This window comes from Myxocyprinus asiaticus, chromosome 33 (genome assembly GCF_019703515.2).
Source record: "Myxocyprinus asiaticus isolate MX2 ecotype Aquarium Trade chromosome 33, UBuf_Myxa_2, whole genome shotgun sequence".
Classification (NCBI taxonomy): Eukaryota; Metazoa; Chordata; class Actinopteri; order Cypriniformes; family Catostomidae; genus Myxocyprinus; species Myxocyprinus asiaticus.
In genome coordinates, this window is record NC_059376.1 from 22,751,213 (window position 1) to 22,768,465 (window position 17,253).

A 17,253-nucleotide genomic window follows, 5' to 3' on the forward strand; every position below is an offset into this window, starting at 1 on the left:
AAGCCTCTAAATATAATCTCTCCTATTTTAGTGAAACAAAACATTCCAATGGCTCTGACCTTTATCTTTAGCTCTACAAAATAATTAAATTCTATGAAGGGCCCAAGTTTATTAACACTGAGTGTACACATACAGACAAAACAGGGGCATTCATTTCTGGTATCCAGGATGCTCTCCTTGAGCAAATCAAGTGAAAGATGGCCTATACTCTCTGAGCGAAAATTTCAAGGCCAAGAAAGTCTTATGTAAAAATCAATAGGCTTTTAATGGAATCTAGAGAGCTCTCTTTTTAAATTGAGCTTCACTAAAGTCAAGTCACTCTGTGGTCCATCATCCTGGGACACATACGATATGGCTATTTTTTGTGGTAAAAATATGCACAGACATGCTTATTTGGTATTCCACATGTCTGAGTTTTAGGCAGATATGTTTTAATAGTCGGCTCATAAAATTTTCAGCCATTTTAAAACAGTCTGCAATGGTAGAGAGCAAGTTCAGAGAAAATGCCTTCAGAGAAATCGCTTTCAATGAGAACACAGCTTATTTACTCCAAACAGCTTACCAGATTTTGTGTTTAACTAATGGTCAGTCTGATAATGCACAAAGATATGTTGCGAGTGGCTCCTGGCCTTTGAAAACACTGAGAATATTCTCATGTTGATAAGGAGAGCAAGTGTTTATTTTGATAAGAAGAGCAAGTGTTTCCAGTGCAATGAATGCAGATGCAACTTCACTGGCTACAGATGTGATGCAAACTATAATCTCCACTGCAGGCTGGAAACGATAATTCAATTTACTTGGGTGCTTGTTTGCAACTACATTGCATGGTCATGGTGCTTTGTAATGTGTCTTTAACATACCACATGGTATGCTATCTGAATGACTGCTTAATGAATTTAAGGAATAATTCACCCAAAAATGAAAATTATGTCCTCATTTACTCACTCTCATCTCCTTTTGTGTTCCATGGAAGACAGAAAGTCATACGGGTTTGGAAGTAGAGTGAGCACATTATTATTTTTATTTATTAATTTTTGGTTGAACTATTTAAACATTTTTATGTTGATTACATGAATAATGGATTTATTGTAATTCAAGTTGGTTTAAGTTAAACTTTCTTGGGGGTATTTTGCATTCTCTTTACTAAATCTCAATTGGAAAGCTCAAACACTTACCTACATACACTCACACAAGCACACAACATCATGAACTGTATGTATTTGGACAGGCACACAAAACAAATCACAATAGATCTTGCCACAGCACAATAACACTAAATTGAGCAGGAAAGTCAGAATAGAGCATGTTCTGCCATGCTAGAGGCATTGTTTTATTGATTCTAATTCAGAGCAGAGCAGAGCAGAGAGAAAAATTAAGGTGGTACAATTGCCACAACTGCATTATAATGGGAATGTGACAGATGATGAGGCCTTCATACAGGGAAGAAATACAGCACAAAGTGGATGCTTCACAAAGGATGAGAGAGAGAGAGAGAGAGAGATAGAGAGAGAGAGAGAGAGAGAGAAGCTTCTTGACCCAAGACACATTACAGAAAGAAAAGTAAAGCATGTCTCAAAGTGTTGGAGCCACCCGGTCATTGCAATCTAAGGGGTTGTGAGTTTAATTGTGCCAAGGTAATTATTTCAAGCCATTTTCTATATAACAAATAATGTTCTGTGCATCCTAATCAGTACATTGTGTCTAGAGAGGTATCAAGCACACGCCCTCATGAAATTCATATTCACAACACCGAAGCTGTGAAGAATACAGGGCATCCAGTTAAATGCAAACACCAAATTCAAGCATGTTTCAATGCAGTGTTTGCAGCGCTCTCATGGTTTTATTGCCAAAGGAAAATGACAATGCTCTATAAACAGCAGGATTCCTCTGATATTTGGTGAGAAATGAGCCCGGTAGAATGGAATGAATCAAAGCTTTTATGAAATCAATAACTTTCAGAAGGACACAGCTGCATGATTTGACAAGGCACTGAACTTATTTTTTTTATAACCCAGTTATTTGAGTGAATTATGAACACACATATATTGCTATGCCTTCTTAATGTAAACACATCTTTCATTAAAACACACACACACACACACACACACACACACATGCACACACACACACACACACACACTCATGTTGGTGCAGTTATCATTATGAGGAGTCTCCATAGACATAATGATTTTTATACAGTACGAACTATAGATTCTATCCCCTAACCCTAACCCTACCCCTAAACCTAACCCTCACAAAAAACCTTCTGCATTTTAACATTTTCAAAAAATCATTGTTTAGTATGTTTTTTAAGTGATTTGAATTATGAGAACACTAGAAATGTCCTCATAAACCACATTTATAGCATAATACCCTGGTAATAACTAGTTTGTAACCTAAAAAAAGTCCTCGTAAACCACTTAAACCACCCCCCCCCGCCCACACACACACACACAAAGCAAATAACGAAATACTACATGTCAACAATGTCCTTAGAACAGCTGTAAAGGGGCTGTTTGACATTTTTCTTCCGAATGCTAATGTTCCCTGAAATTGAGCACATTCTGCCAAATTACTGACAAAACATCAGACATTTTTGCATCAATTCAAATGTGAGTGTCTTTCCCTCTGGTGTTACTCATGGGAAAGCAACTTTAGAGTCACAAGTTCACAAGTAATTGTGCTCACATAAACCACTGGTTCTCAAATTTTATTTTATTTATTTATTTATTTATTTTTGTCACGCCTCCTTTTGAAACAAATAATAAAAAAAAAAATTTTGCCAGTCTTTTGCGCCTCTCTTACAATACCTCTGTAGCCCCACACTTTGAGGACCACTGACATAAACAATGATGAGTGCGATTCAGAGGTTGCATTTTCACTCTAAAATTACATTTTTTCTTCACTGAGTTTAAGTTTAGGGTTGGGGTTTGGGTTAGGGTGTACTGTTAATATTAAATTAATTCCTGTTGACTGTATTACATAATTTACAACTAAAAATACAACTTGTTTTTGGCCACACTCTGTGGACATTTCACCTTAAAACTGGAGCTCACACTTGCCTCTACATTCAACATTACTTCCAGCTTTGGCCACTGGGGGCAGTGGTTTGAATTTTGGTAATCATTCTGCAAGCTGAATTCAATGTGTGATCAGTCTTCCCCATCAATGTCTAAGGCAAGATGCACATTCCTCCGAAGGTGCTTTTCCCCATGTTTGTTAGGACTGAAGTGTAGTACGTGTAATTTCAGGTATTTTGAACCTTTCACCCAGACGTTGTTTTTCTGCTTGTCATCTTAGACAATTATTAGGGATTGTTTGGATAACAGTTTTGCTTGTAGTATTCATACCACTGGTTTTGAGTTGCAGGGCCAAATATGCTGAATATGAGTAGTCTACATTTAGCCTACTCGTCTTCTAGATGAAATTACACAATTTTTCCTTCTTTTAGCAATTTTTCCATTAATTAAAAAAATTACTTGATTTCCCGCGTCATTTCCTGATGGGCTGACATCTTAGTTTGAAAAACCTTTATCAGGTTTAAACTCTAAAAGGTCAAGAGCATAAAATGCTTCAAAAACCGAGTTCCAGAGTACCCATGTAAGTGTGGAGAGAGGTCCACTTCATTTGATGGAGGACATTACTGCTGAGTGATCATCTCCCAGGATGACATTGCTGAGAGCCAATCAGCTTTGTTCTCTGATTTCCTGCTGAGACTTCTTCAAAAGGCCTAGGCTCAAGGTCCCTGAGACCATCGTGCCAGCTGCAAGACTTTGTACATCAAACAGGCTTACCTCCATTAAGGACGGTTTCATCCAGTTTCAGGGATTGGTCTCCAGTGACAAAGTGGGCTCTCTTTTTCTTCTCTATTTAATACACTTTTTCATTAGATCCATTTCGGTTTAAAACCACCATATTTTTTCAGTTTATCTTTTAACCCATGATTATGCTTTTGCTGAAATGGATTTTCAAGCTAATTCAAAGTAAAACACAAATGCTGACTGTTTGTATAATTGTTACTTGATCCTACTGAAATTGCACATATCAAAAAGCAAAAAAAAAAAAAAAAAAAAAAAAAAAAAACAAACAAACAAAAAAAAAAGATAAATTCAAACTTTAAATGAGCTGAACTCTCTGTCAAGATCAAAAGGAAATTCTACAGTATTTTAGAGTCTTTTCTTTTAGATATTTGTGGTTGCTAGTCAAAAGCCACTTTCACAAATGAAACCCGTTAAATCGCAGTAAAATTGTTGGATTGCCTTTACTGGTAAATGTAACACATCAACATTATCACATCGGAAGTCGGCATGTTGTTTCAGAGAGTTAAGGTATCCGACTCACCGACAAGCATCTTTGGACATTTCTACATAGTTTCCAGGACGTTAACCTTCCCCGAATCCCCTATGACATGACAGGAAGCGCACTGCATCAGCAGCAGGTTCAGATTCCACGTTGAATCCAGGAAGTAATCATATAAGAATAATCAGCGATTTGGAGGTTTCATTTTTACTCCACTGATGGTTAGGTTTAGGTCTGGGATTTGGATTTGGATTTGGATTGGGGGTACAGTTAAATGTACAGTTAAAAATGTAAAAAAAAAAAAATAAAATAAAAAAAAAAAAAATATATATATATATATATAAAGAAAAACCACATGGGGAAGTTGTCAACATAAAGTAAATGTAAAATAAATTAAAATCTATTAAACCCAGATGTTCAGATATAATAGAATAAAATAAGAAAACTGCACAATACTTCTTAACCAGTGTAGGTATTCATTAAATCTAAACCAAGTCTATCTAGAAAGTTATCTAGAAATCAGTCTCTATAAATTATCAAGTTTATCTAGAGATATATCAAACAATTTGTCTGTATATTCATAAACCTCTGCATATGGACGTGCCCTCTAGCAGTTCACGCTGAGCAGTGCAGAAATATTAAATAATTTATCATTACAATTCATCTCCCAAAGTTTTTTAAAATGACCAATTGCCAACTGTTGGCTATAGATGCAGTACACTTGAAACACTTCACAGAACAAAGCAATAATTAGCGATCTATCTAAAACATCATGGTAAAGGAGCGGTGGATGTTTGATGTCCCATATATAGCCTATCCATATGATTTGAAATGAAACACCCGTAACAGTCACGTAGCCTAACTAACACTTTTTTATGGGCAAAAAGAAAAGAAAGAAGACCATTCATCAACATGCACACGCTGAGGCCTGTTATGGTCTTAAGCCAGTGTACACATGCATGATGGACAAAGTTGAGCTACTAGAAAAACTGTTTACAATCTTACTGGGAATATTACAGCTGTCTTTTACATCAGTCTCTATGTAAACCTGTCACGTTCATTTGGAGCGTGCCACACACGTGCAGCTGATCAGATCGGGAGCAGCATTAAGACAAATGCTGTGAAAATTATTATTATTTTGAATTATATATATATATTTTATCGAGAAATCAAGATTTTGCATAAAAAAATTGCAAAAGCTATAGTTAGATATGTCCATGTAAATCCACCAAAGGCTGAATATATTCACAGCATTTGTCTTAATGCTGCTCCCGATCTGATTTTTATACATATATCATGTCAAAACGCAAATTCAAATTAATTGAAAAAATCGGAAAAACCGCCCAGCCCTTGTCAGAGGTAAGTGGCATTAAAAGTTAAGCTCCAATTAGAGCGCTTGTTAACCATCTCTACTTTTCATGGTCCGGTTTCATGGCCTTGCATGATCGATTTCCATTGGCTACTCACCATATGACTTCAGATTTGAGTTGTGGAGCATCATACACTCTGACATTTCCTCTATGGTCCACTCTAAAATGTTTGATATCCTCCATCTAGATGGAATCATTTCACTATCTGTACAATTTGACTACATTTTTTGACTCCAGAGTAACTGAATCATCTCTTTAAGAACTTTGTGACTGGCCCAAAGCAGACTTTTAACATCAGTGCATACTAAACATGTATGTGCTTAAACCTATAATTTTATGGCTTTGTTCACACACAGCATCAAAACTGAACTTTTCAGTTAATGTTTCTGCTTCTCACTCAGGGAAACTGCCAGAGCTGATTTACCGGTAGTTTAAAAATGGGGCATATTCACACATGACCTCAAAAAAAAAAAAAAAAAACATTAAATTGCAGTTAATTTTCTGGAACAGGCTGCATATGTGAAAGCAACTATTGGTAGCTCCCAGAAAAAAATGTATTGCTCAGAAATGGCTCTCATATTTTATGAGACTTAATTAAGTTCTCTGTTATGTTTCATTTTAATTTGAACTTTTTCTCAGATGTTTCTCAATCATCTTAGGAGAAATAAAAAATATATATACAATTAATGCAGAAAGAGTACATTAAAACGCTACAGAGAGCAGTGAGGAGTATCATTAATTAGCTGTTGTTAGAGATAGACAGCCGAGTAACGGTCTTTGCAGACTCTCAAGCAAGGTACACTGAAACCGCACACCCAGGTGGCCTGAGCTTGAATGTGCACTCAACAGACACAACACACACAGAGATACCAATATGACAACTTCCACTCCTGTGTTCCCTCTACTCTCTAATTGGCTCTGAGCTGTCATTAGTACTCTCTATTCTACAAAAAATGAAGAAAAAGCAATTAATAGTCTACCACACACCATATGCAAAAGGACGTACCTCTTCCCAAAGACAGGATCTATAAGTGAGAGAGGAATAATTAGGGACAGATGTTGGAGAAACAGTCCAGGACAGCTCACTGAGCTGTTTCTAATGGGATATGGCATAAATCATGATTTTTTTTTTTTAATCTCATTTTTCAATCTGTTGTTTTGAAATATTACAAATATGGTCCTTAACTGATTAGTGATTGTTCCAATGTAAAAAAAAATAATGGAAGAAAAAAATCTCTTTTTTACAAATAATGAACAAGCTCTTTCAAAATGTTCTGGCTTCAAATACAATTTACAATGCAGTCTCAACCAAGAGACCTTGAATAGACCTTGCTATGTAAAATTACAAAAACACTATTTTTAATCTTTCAAAAAACATCACCTATTATTTTCTAAAACAACGACAAACAGGAAAACATCAAACACCCTCAATTTAATAGGTGGCAATATAAGAATACAGTTCTTTTTCTGAACTGAAAATACAATAACATCCCTCAAAATGGCAAAATCCCAGTTGTAACATATTGGATTCATATACTTGTCATTTTTCCATGACACTTCAGCATGAAAACGGCTAACAGCAGCGCGCTCAGCAGGAAGTGAAAGAACCTTCGAGGGAGAAATGTGAAGTGTAGGCTATTGATTGCTAAAACAGATGAATTATGCCTCTGACATTTAGATTGAGTGGTGAGCCACAGAAAGAAGTGTAATTCTCAGTTTTGCTTTTCATTTCTTAAAAGAAAAGCATTCAGTGCCATAGAAAATTGCTCCCCTTTATACAAAAAATGATGTATGAAGACCTGGGTTGGTAGAAGAGCTCATTCTTGACAGGTAAAAATGCACCGTCACCCAGGCTGGATCCAACCAGTGTCCTTTGCCAAAATCTCATCAATGTCACCTAATTCTTCATCTATTTAACAAGCTACGTTCTGTTCTCTCTCTCTGATTGACTATCCTACAACTGGCTTTTACCTTTTAAAGTGCTCTGCATGATTGCAAAAACAGGACGGTTAATTTAGCATTGATTTGGAGGGAGCTACACATAAACCGAACTGGTCTTTTGATCATTTACTATACACACTCGGGTAAGACATAGTTAAGACTTAAAAAGAAAAGAGAAGAGGGCCTGTACATATCCTTTTTAGCTTCCCACACAAAGGGTGAAAGATAAAGTGGCTAGGACAGCCATGAGACTGCAAGTTTAGCCTCAGAGAATGTAGAGATTGATTGCAAAGAAAGTTGTCTAACCTCCCCACAAGAGCACTTCTCTTCTACTTATGAAAAAAATATTTAACAGATTATATTAGTTAGCATTTGGTTTTTGACGACTGTACTTTGCACAACTTTGTGACATTGTGAGCTATTACTTTACTTTAAAACTGGCTTCCCATACTAAAACACTATTTATTGCACTTCATATAGTTATTTTTCATCATTATTTATTCATTATACCATCTACTCTGGGTAGATTTTCATAGATGCTATTTTTCATAGACATATGAATACATTTTAGCAATTAACTGACAACTGTGCTAAAGAAGAAAGATTTTGATAACATTGTTGTCAGGCGATACAATTGCATTTCTACATCATACAACTTTTTCACATGATATTGTATCGATACTTTAGATTTTTATTCATTTATTTTTGTATTTTCATATATTTCATATTCTATACAACAGTTTAATAATAAAGCAGGTAATTTTTAGTGTAAACTCTGAGGCCATTGTTTCTCAGTGCCTTCAGAGCCACGTCTATGATGCACCAGAGATATTGAAACTGAACCCACAGATTCACGCATTTTCTCATAGACACGCTAGATCACGCACGCATTTGGTGCAATTTAAATTGTAATCCAGTTATGATATTGTAATGCATTGCTATATTTTGAATCAGGACATCTATATCGTGAAAAGTTTTATATTGTGAGGTATTTGGCATTACTCAGCCTTATTTTTAATACTGTATGTTATTGAAAAATAATCTTAACAAGCAGTTTTAGAGAATTCAGTTCTCTGCTTACATAAAAATAGCTTGCCAGGGGCATTAACAAGATGGTTGCCAAGTGAACTCACTTGCTTCAAAGTGTGGGGAGTGCCCCACTATTGTAAGGGGTGCAGAAGACTGCCCCATTCTCAAATCTCTATAACTTTGAAATGATAAAAAAAAGAAACATTTTGACAATACATAATGGAACCAATATGCACAATTTATTTTCCTCTGCCTTTTCTCGTTAAGCTTTGTTTATACTTTCCTCTGGCAGCACAGCATGTCCTACGTGTAGCTCTCGACAGCCCAAGGCGTTTATGTGACGTCAGGTTCGCTCACTGTGCTGTGCTTAAGTAAACAAAGACATTCTCGTGTGCGTGCTAGATTCAGTGGGTGAAGAGTTGAATTATCATTTAATTTTTGGTCTGTTCCTCATACAACACTATGGTATGGCTTCAGATTAATTTAAATATAGCGCAAAAAAGTGATATGAACAACTTTTATGGTGCTTTTATGTGCTTTGGAGGTTGACAGTCACAGTCACAACCACAATCCTCTCTTCCCTCAATCTTGTGTTTCACTGATGAAAAAGTCATACTGGTTTTGAAAGACGAGGGTGAGTAAATGATGGCAGAAATGTTCATTTTTGGGTGAGCTGTTATATATTAAGACAGCTCCTGCAACAGTCAATTTTAATTTATTCTGTTTTAAAAGTACTGTATATAGGCATGATTAAAATGTTTTATGTATTCATGTAACATAATGCAGCACAATATAAGCCTAGTGACAAAGTACTTATCATTATTCAGCAGAAAAATTTAAACTGAAAGCCTTCAGTATTCATTGCATTTTTTTTAAATAAAACTTTTGTTGTGACATAAAGGTGAAAAAATACTTGAAATAAAAGAAATAAAATATTTGAAACATGATTATTTCTTTTTTTTTTTTTATCAGATTATGGGGTGGGGGTGGGACCCCTGAACATTTTTCTTGTTTAAAAGAGGGAGTGACCAAAAAAATAAATAAATAAAAATGAGAACCACTGCATTAAAGCAACTTTGGTAATACCAAGTCACATCTCTGGCCATTTTTGGTCTGATCATTTTTTCTTTGATGTTGAAGGGGACTGTTCTAGTCCAGAAATCAAGTATTCTCCCCTTCGCTCTTCTTGCCGTCTATCTACGATGACAGCATGGATCAGTGGATGAATCTTTTCCATGAAAAAGCTAAATACAGGCTTCACCCAATCCCAGAAATGACAGAGAGAAAAAGCTGTCAAGTACCCTGAGGACACGAGCATCCTGACATTCTTAGCGCTCTCTCATATGAGTGCACACATGCACATCCCGGTGTTATGTCGACTCTGTTTTCCCGTTGGGATCTGTTTCCTCCCAGCAGATCTGTATGGGGGGAACAGTATCTGACGGTAACATTCTCCGCTGTCAGAATGCGTTCCCCCATGCACAAACCTAAGCCTAACCCTTCCCTACCCTGTCTACCCTAACCCTAACCTACACTACCCTACCTACCCTAACCCTAACCATAACCCCATACCCTATCGGAGCTAGGGGGAAACAGATACCAACAGGGAACACAATTCGATACCAGCAGACATGCCCACACACCCGGCTGAATAATCAGAGTGCTCCTCATCACTCATGCAGCTGTCTTCCGGAGCACCCCCTCTCTGTTCCTCAGAGTTGCACGTTAGGGCAACATACACACTAAACGAAGCCCCTGTCCTCTGCATCATGCGTGGCTGTGATGTTGACATTTTATGCTTTTTACTCATGCTAAGATGACAAAGATATAGAGCTCCAGCAAGCCTGTTCTCTTGATTGACAGCATGCTTTTTTCTAGCTTCAGAATAATTTAAAGTCACCACTCTTGAGATTCGCAAAGGGACTTCTCCTGTTTGAGGCATCTGACCTCCTGTGATCTCATAAAATCTGAATTATACAAGTTTGAATTTGAAAAAATCATGAGGTGCATGAGCATGTTGTGCAGGTGTGGATGTGATCTGGCACTTACATTGACGGGAAAGCAATAATTTGTGTAACAAACCAGCATCCACAATATGAGACTGAGGAAAAAGGGTTTGAAGTGTCATTTCAGATTCAAGCCATTATGTTTTTTCATAACGGGACCATATAGAAATGGTCACACACAAGTATGCCCATGTTTTCTGGGTTATGACAAATGGTTTGTGTGTATTTGTGTGCGTGTGAGTCTGGGTGAGGCCCAGGTATCTTTTCTCTCTCTCACATGAGATCTGAACAGCCAAGGATATTTTCTCAGATGTGTGCTGGCAAGAGAAAAATATTTAGGACCACCACCCCTTTACTACCTCTCCTTTCTCAACCTATGATGTATTATTTTCTTTGCTTTCCAAAAGTCCATTAAGGCTTGGCGGTGGGCCATCTTGTCTCCCGCAGACAGAGATAAAGATGTGGTGCAGGGATAAACAGAATGAGAATGAGTGGGGCATCGCTGCAGTTTCCCTTAAGAAACACACACTCACACACAAACACACACACACACACACACACACACACACACACACACACACACACACACACACACACACACACACACACACACACACAAACACTTGCACCTCCTGCTCTGCAAACACACATACCTGCTGCAAAATGTATGCCACAGCTGACTCTTAGATACAGCCGCTCCTTCCTTTAATTCATTTACAATTCAATAATTGAACTTTGTCTCCAAAACACAACCCAAAAAGAAACGTGTGGGGGTTCATTCTCCTCTGCTCTCTATGGGAATACAGAAGTGAAATTTAATGATCCAATTTGGGTCATCTTGCTGGCAGACCAGAGGGTTGTTGAGCTCGAGATTAAACTCATCCTTTAGAGGCTGTTTGTCTTTTCCATTTTCTCACATTGATGTTTCTCCCCTCAAATTTATACCCTTAATTTCACCATTAATTTATTTTTTTCTGGTTTGCGTGTGTTTCTATCTAGCTTTCCATTTACATTTGTCATTAAAGTACACCAGAGTGACTCTTTAGAGTTTGATTAAGAATGTTTATCTGCATGAAGGAGAAACATCGCTCAGAGAAGCAGCAATGCGAGGTCTGGATTTACTTATAAGTCAGTCATTTCCTTCAGTTTAAAAGAGAATTTCAGCCCTCACAACAATTCAACTCTGTCATACCTCTCTGGAGTGTCACCTTCTGGAGTGTCACAGCAAGAGATCTCAGATTTAATGCTGTCTTCAAGTTCTTAGAAGTTGCTCTGCACTTAAGTTCGGTTGGGATAAAATGGACATGTTGAGGACTACTCTTTTTCACTTCCCGACAAAAGGAAACTCTTTGACGTTACTAAAGACATCAAAATGTTGCAAAAGGTTTAAAGTGTTTCTTTCAGAATTTGTTTTTGGGAGTTTTTTTTTTTTATTCAGTTTATTGCAAAACAACTCTAACCTTAAAATTTACATTTTTAACATTATTTTCAAAAAGTACACATTGACAGAACGGTTCTTGGCTCATTTCAAATCATATCTATTGTAATGATCTTTGGTTCAGTTATTCGTTTGCGCCAGTTCAATTTCAGTTCAGTTCAGATTTGTGCGAATGATTCAACCCATGATTGTCAATATATTTTTTCATGGTGTCACATCTTTCTCTCTCATACAATTCACAAACTTAAAACAACAAAAATACAAATTTGCTTCTTTGTTTGATGGACCTGTCATCACATCAAGGTTCCATATGGAATATATAAGGAGATCTTAGAAAGTCCAAAAGCAATATTCTGGGTTAATACAATTAAGCTCAATCGACAGCATTTGTGGCATATTGTTGATTACCACAAAAATGTAATTTAGTCACAGCCTCTTTTTCATAAAAAACAAAAAAAAAAAGAAGCAAAATCGAGATTACAGTGAGGCACTTACAATGGAAGTGAATGGGACATTTTTTAGAGGGTTTAAAGGCAGAAATGTGAAGCTTATAATTCTATAAAAGCACTTTCATTAATTTTTCTGTTAAAACTCATGTATTATTTGAGCTGTTAAGTTGTTTAAAGAGTCATTTTTACAGTCATTTTAAGGTTTGTTGACATTACATCGTCATGGCAACAAAGTTGTAAAATTGGCTATAACTTTACACAAAAAAGGATAGTAAGTGATTTTATCACACTAAAATCATGTTTACATGCATATTGTTTATGTTTTGTGGCTATACCTTTGGAAAAGTGAGTTTTTTAATGTAAACAATTGTCCCCCATTCACTTCCATTTTAAGTGCCTCACTGTCACCTTGATTTTTGCCTTTTTTAAAGAAAAGGAGGGATGAGTCAAAATAAATGTTTGTGTTAATCAATATTATGCCACAAATGCTGTCAATTGAGCTTAACTTTTATTGAACCAGAAATATCCCTTTAACTGCATGGAATCACCACTGGATGCTAATGAGGTCCCTCACCAAAGATTCCTTCAATTTTAGTCTGTTTTAGTTACTGCTAACAGACTTCCCATTTCACAAGTTTGTATTTCAGCATCGCTAAATAACCCAGAATCATGTTTTCTTCAGAACGACAGACACACAGGGAGTGAGGAGAGACTGATATATGAAGGAGTCAGGAGTAAAATGAGTTTTGTGAAGGATAAAGACAAATGTTCTGCCAAGCAGCTTGAACACCCTAAGCTTAATTCCCTTCCACATGTTCAAGCAAATAATGTGGCCGGAACCTAATTCCATGTTCTATTAAATCAATGCAATGGATCAAGGTTTGGCTGTTAGCATGGTCCAGTTAGCCCCAGCTGGTACTATAGATGCCACAAATACACTTCTTGGAATCAAAGAGCATTTGTCTCCAATGATGACCATTCACAAGTAAAAACCGATCGTTTTTCCTGTCTGCTGTCTTTGACATCATAGCTCAGGATAATCATGTTATGAGCCCCTGCTCTTTTGCTTTTGTGTTTCCTGTGTGAGTCTGCCAATTAGATGGGGGCACAGACTCTTAACAAGCTACAACTGAAGCCTGTTTAAGAGGTGCTGGCTTCACTTCATGGCTGCTGCCCCAGGAATCCCACTTCTGTGTTTAGTGTGTGTTTGCTGTTGTTTTGATTCCTTTTCTTTTAGATGGATGGTGAGTTTGTCTCTTGTTAGGTTAAAACAGATTAAAATAGCAAGTGTAGGTAAGAAAGTGGATCTGGAAGATTCATTTTCTGTGTTTGTTTCTTTTTCAGTGGGAGTTAGAAAGATTTCTTTACTCTTAGTTTTTTGACAGTTTAATTTACTCCGCTCACCTGTCATTGTTTGATTTAGCATGTTTATATTTACTGTTGGTTTCTTTCTTTTTTACCATGGCCATTGCAACCTTTTTGTTTAACTTCTGGAAACTTTGTTCGTAACAAGTCACTAGTCAGGGGCTTGGGACTTTGTTCGTTCTTGTGGTGCCATTAGTTTTCCTGTGGCCCCTGAATAATTAAGGCTCAATGCCCATGATAAAAGATGACTATTCAAATTGCACATTTCCAGGGGTTTATGCATCAGTTGACCAATTGCTACTGAAATGAATGCTGGGAATGATAATGAGCAAATTTCTCCAGGTATTTTATTAATCCTCAGACCAACCCTTCTCAATTTATTCATCTATCTTTAATTTTGCTCAAATTGCTGTGTGTATGTGTGCACAGAGAAGAAATACATACTTCAGACACTTTAAATACAGTTTTACAGTGTCACCACTCAACCCCCCCCCTAGTCCTCTTATCTTTTCTGAACAACACCATTCCTCTCTCTTTTGGTCCTTTGTGTCTCTCGGCAGTTCGCCCCTTCTCTTGAAGCTGTAACACCCGCTCATTCTATCAGATGCCTGGCAACAATCTTCAGCTAAATAAATCAGCAGAGAGAAGATAAGTCTCTGCTAATTTTCAGTTAAAGCAGCACTTCCATTCTTCCTTCTCCTCTATTTGTGTCTTACCTGTAATGTCCAGTTTCAATTATCCTCTCTGCCACATATTCTACACTATATATCTTTTTTTCTCTCTCTCACCTTTGGTTGTCCATAACTCTTTTATTGTCTGTTGTTCTGTACTCTACACTCTTTTATATTTCTCTCTCTTTAATATGCCTGAGTAAGCGGAGTGAGGTTCACCAGAGACTATCTAGCCGGAGACAGGGCACTTGTATTAAAGAAACTAGATATTCCCCTGGAATATCTAGAGAAACTAGAACACCCAATATGGTTGATGTAGAAAAGTAAGTCCCACCTTACAGGTAAAAGAGCCAGTCACTGTATTTTAAATACAGACATCGGCTGTCAGTTTGAGAAAGTGCAAGCGCATTAGCTGATCCAGCCTGAAAAAGGTATATTTAAAAAAAAATAAAAAAAATTGTGTGATCTAAGCTAAAGAAGCACAATTTATTGTGAAATAGGAATACCACTTTGGTCTTTTCTTAACTAAAACTGATTGTATCACTGTACCACTAAGACATGGATTAAACCACATGAGTCATATGGATTATCTTTATGCTGCCTTTTTTGGAGCTTGGAAGTGTTGGACCATACTGACTTGCATTGTATGGATACTGTATATTCATATCATCATCAAAATACCTTTGTGTTCCACAGAAGAAAGTAATCCAAGTTTGAGACAGCATAAGGGTGAGAAAATGATGAGAGAATTATCATTTGATAAAGGGTAGAAATGCAAAAGACTTTAAACGACTTGATTCACTGACCAAAACTTCGATTCACTGATCAATACAAACCATTCAACCTTTTTAACCAATGAAAAACTCCTGAATTTGATTCAGATTTATTGACCAGTTTGCAAATCAGTTAGACTGATTCTTTAAAAATTATCACTTCTTGATTATTTTTAATGAATTAGTCTATCAGTCTTTAATGTTGTCTTAAACATTCAGAAGACTTGAGGTTGCTTTAGCCAAATGATCAAAAGAAAAGCTCCAAAGATTCTGTGTGTAATTAAGATACTTAACAAATAACCTCTAAACATTCTCCTACCCCTCTTCCACGGTATTGTTTCTTGGATCTAATTCAGTCTTTAATGTAGCTAATAAAAAACTGCCTGTTTCTTGAGATGAAGATTAACACTAACACACACTGCTTACATGAAAGCTCTAAATATCTTCCAATCAACATCAGCAATGTTTCCTGATTAGTGGTGAACAGGTGCATACAACAAGTGATGTGACACAGTCTAAACACAGTTACACACACACACACACACACACACACACACACACTGCAGCTCTCTGATCTTCACAGACATTTCTCAAGCACACCAAGCAGGCATTAAAGAGTTATAATCTTTCCCATACAGCAAGCCTCCTCACGCATTCGCTTTGCCCCAGCTGGTGATGACTCAATTCTCGTCATTACGCTTTTTAAATCATGGTCCGACTTCCCACATGCGCTTCGCTGTTTTGCGCTGTTCGGTGTGACAACAAACTAATGAGCAAGCTGAGAAGGAAATGATATATAAGCGTTTGTATAATGAGAGGAGTGTAGCTCTTTGTGTAGCGTGTTTGTGTGAATCTAGAGAATGAAAAAAGAATGAGGGAAGGATCATTAGTTCCCCTCTATGATGAGAATTCTTTTCATCTGTCTATCTTCCAATCTCCCCGTCTTCCTTCCCACCTCCTTCTGAGCTATCCATGTTTTTGTCACTCTTTAAGCTGCGCCCAAGTCAGTTCAGTTCAATCTAAGGCAAGTCCGCTCACACAGCGGCCATATTGGCAAAGCCCAAGGAATATTTTCAGTCATGCCAGTACAGCTGCTATCTACTTGAATGAGGAAAGATCAAAATGTCCAAAGCTGTTGGTCAAGATTATGTACCAATAGCATATTTCAAATCAGGAACAAAATCTGGCAGCGATAGTGTCTCTTTATCTCAATTTAAAGATAATATAAATTGAAAATGGCAAAAAAAAAAAAAAAAAAAAAAAAAGTCAAGCTGTTCTAGCTAATGCACATGCGTGTTCTAGATGATGCTTCTATGAAAAAGGCCTTCCATAGGCGCTATCAAAGGGACTTCCATTCCTTGAGTCACCACATTGACTCTAGAGTCGCTTCCATTCCTAGAGTCGCTATCAAAAAGTCCTTCCATAGGCTAAATCAAAGGGACTTCCATTCCTAGATTTGACATATTGAGCATTGTGATGCCTCTATCAAAAAGCTGATTGGCTCTTTGAACTGTAAAGGGGTTTCCTCACGTCACTGTTACCCAATACATTGAATTTTGTGGAGTGAAGAGTCCCCTCTATGCCCCCTGCACAATTTTTTTTTTTTTTTTTTTTGTGACCCTGTTGCCACTGACCTTTTGAATTAGCAGCCAATAGCCCCTTTCACACATGCAACCAGGTAAATTACAGGAAAATTGTTGTGTTGCCTTTACTGGTAAATGTACCACATGTGCTGTTCACACATACCATCAATATTGAAATGTATAGGTAATGATACAACTACAAGCCAGAGCAAAATTTATCAGTATTTAAAAAAAGGTTGTATTCTCACACAACCTCTAACCTGAAAAATGCAGCACATTTTCTGGAAAAGGCTCTGTATGTGAAAGGGGCTAATAATTACCGGCCAATT

At 37.0% G+C, this 17,253-nt stretch overlaps 1 protein-coding gene across 2 annotated transcripts in view; it reads right to left on the minus strand.

The window, feature by feature from the left end:
• The window catches only part of LOC127424243 (glutamate receptor ionotropic, delta-2-like), a 618,756-nt gene that overhangs the window by 24,083 nt on the left and 577,420 nt on the right, over positions 1-17,253 (minus strand). The window lies entirely within an intron of this gene.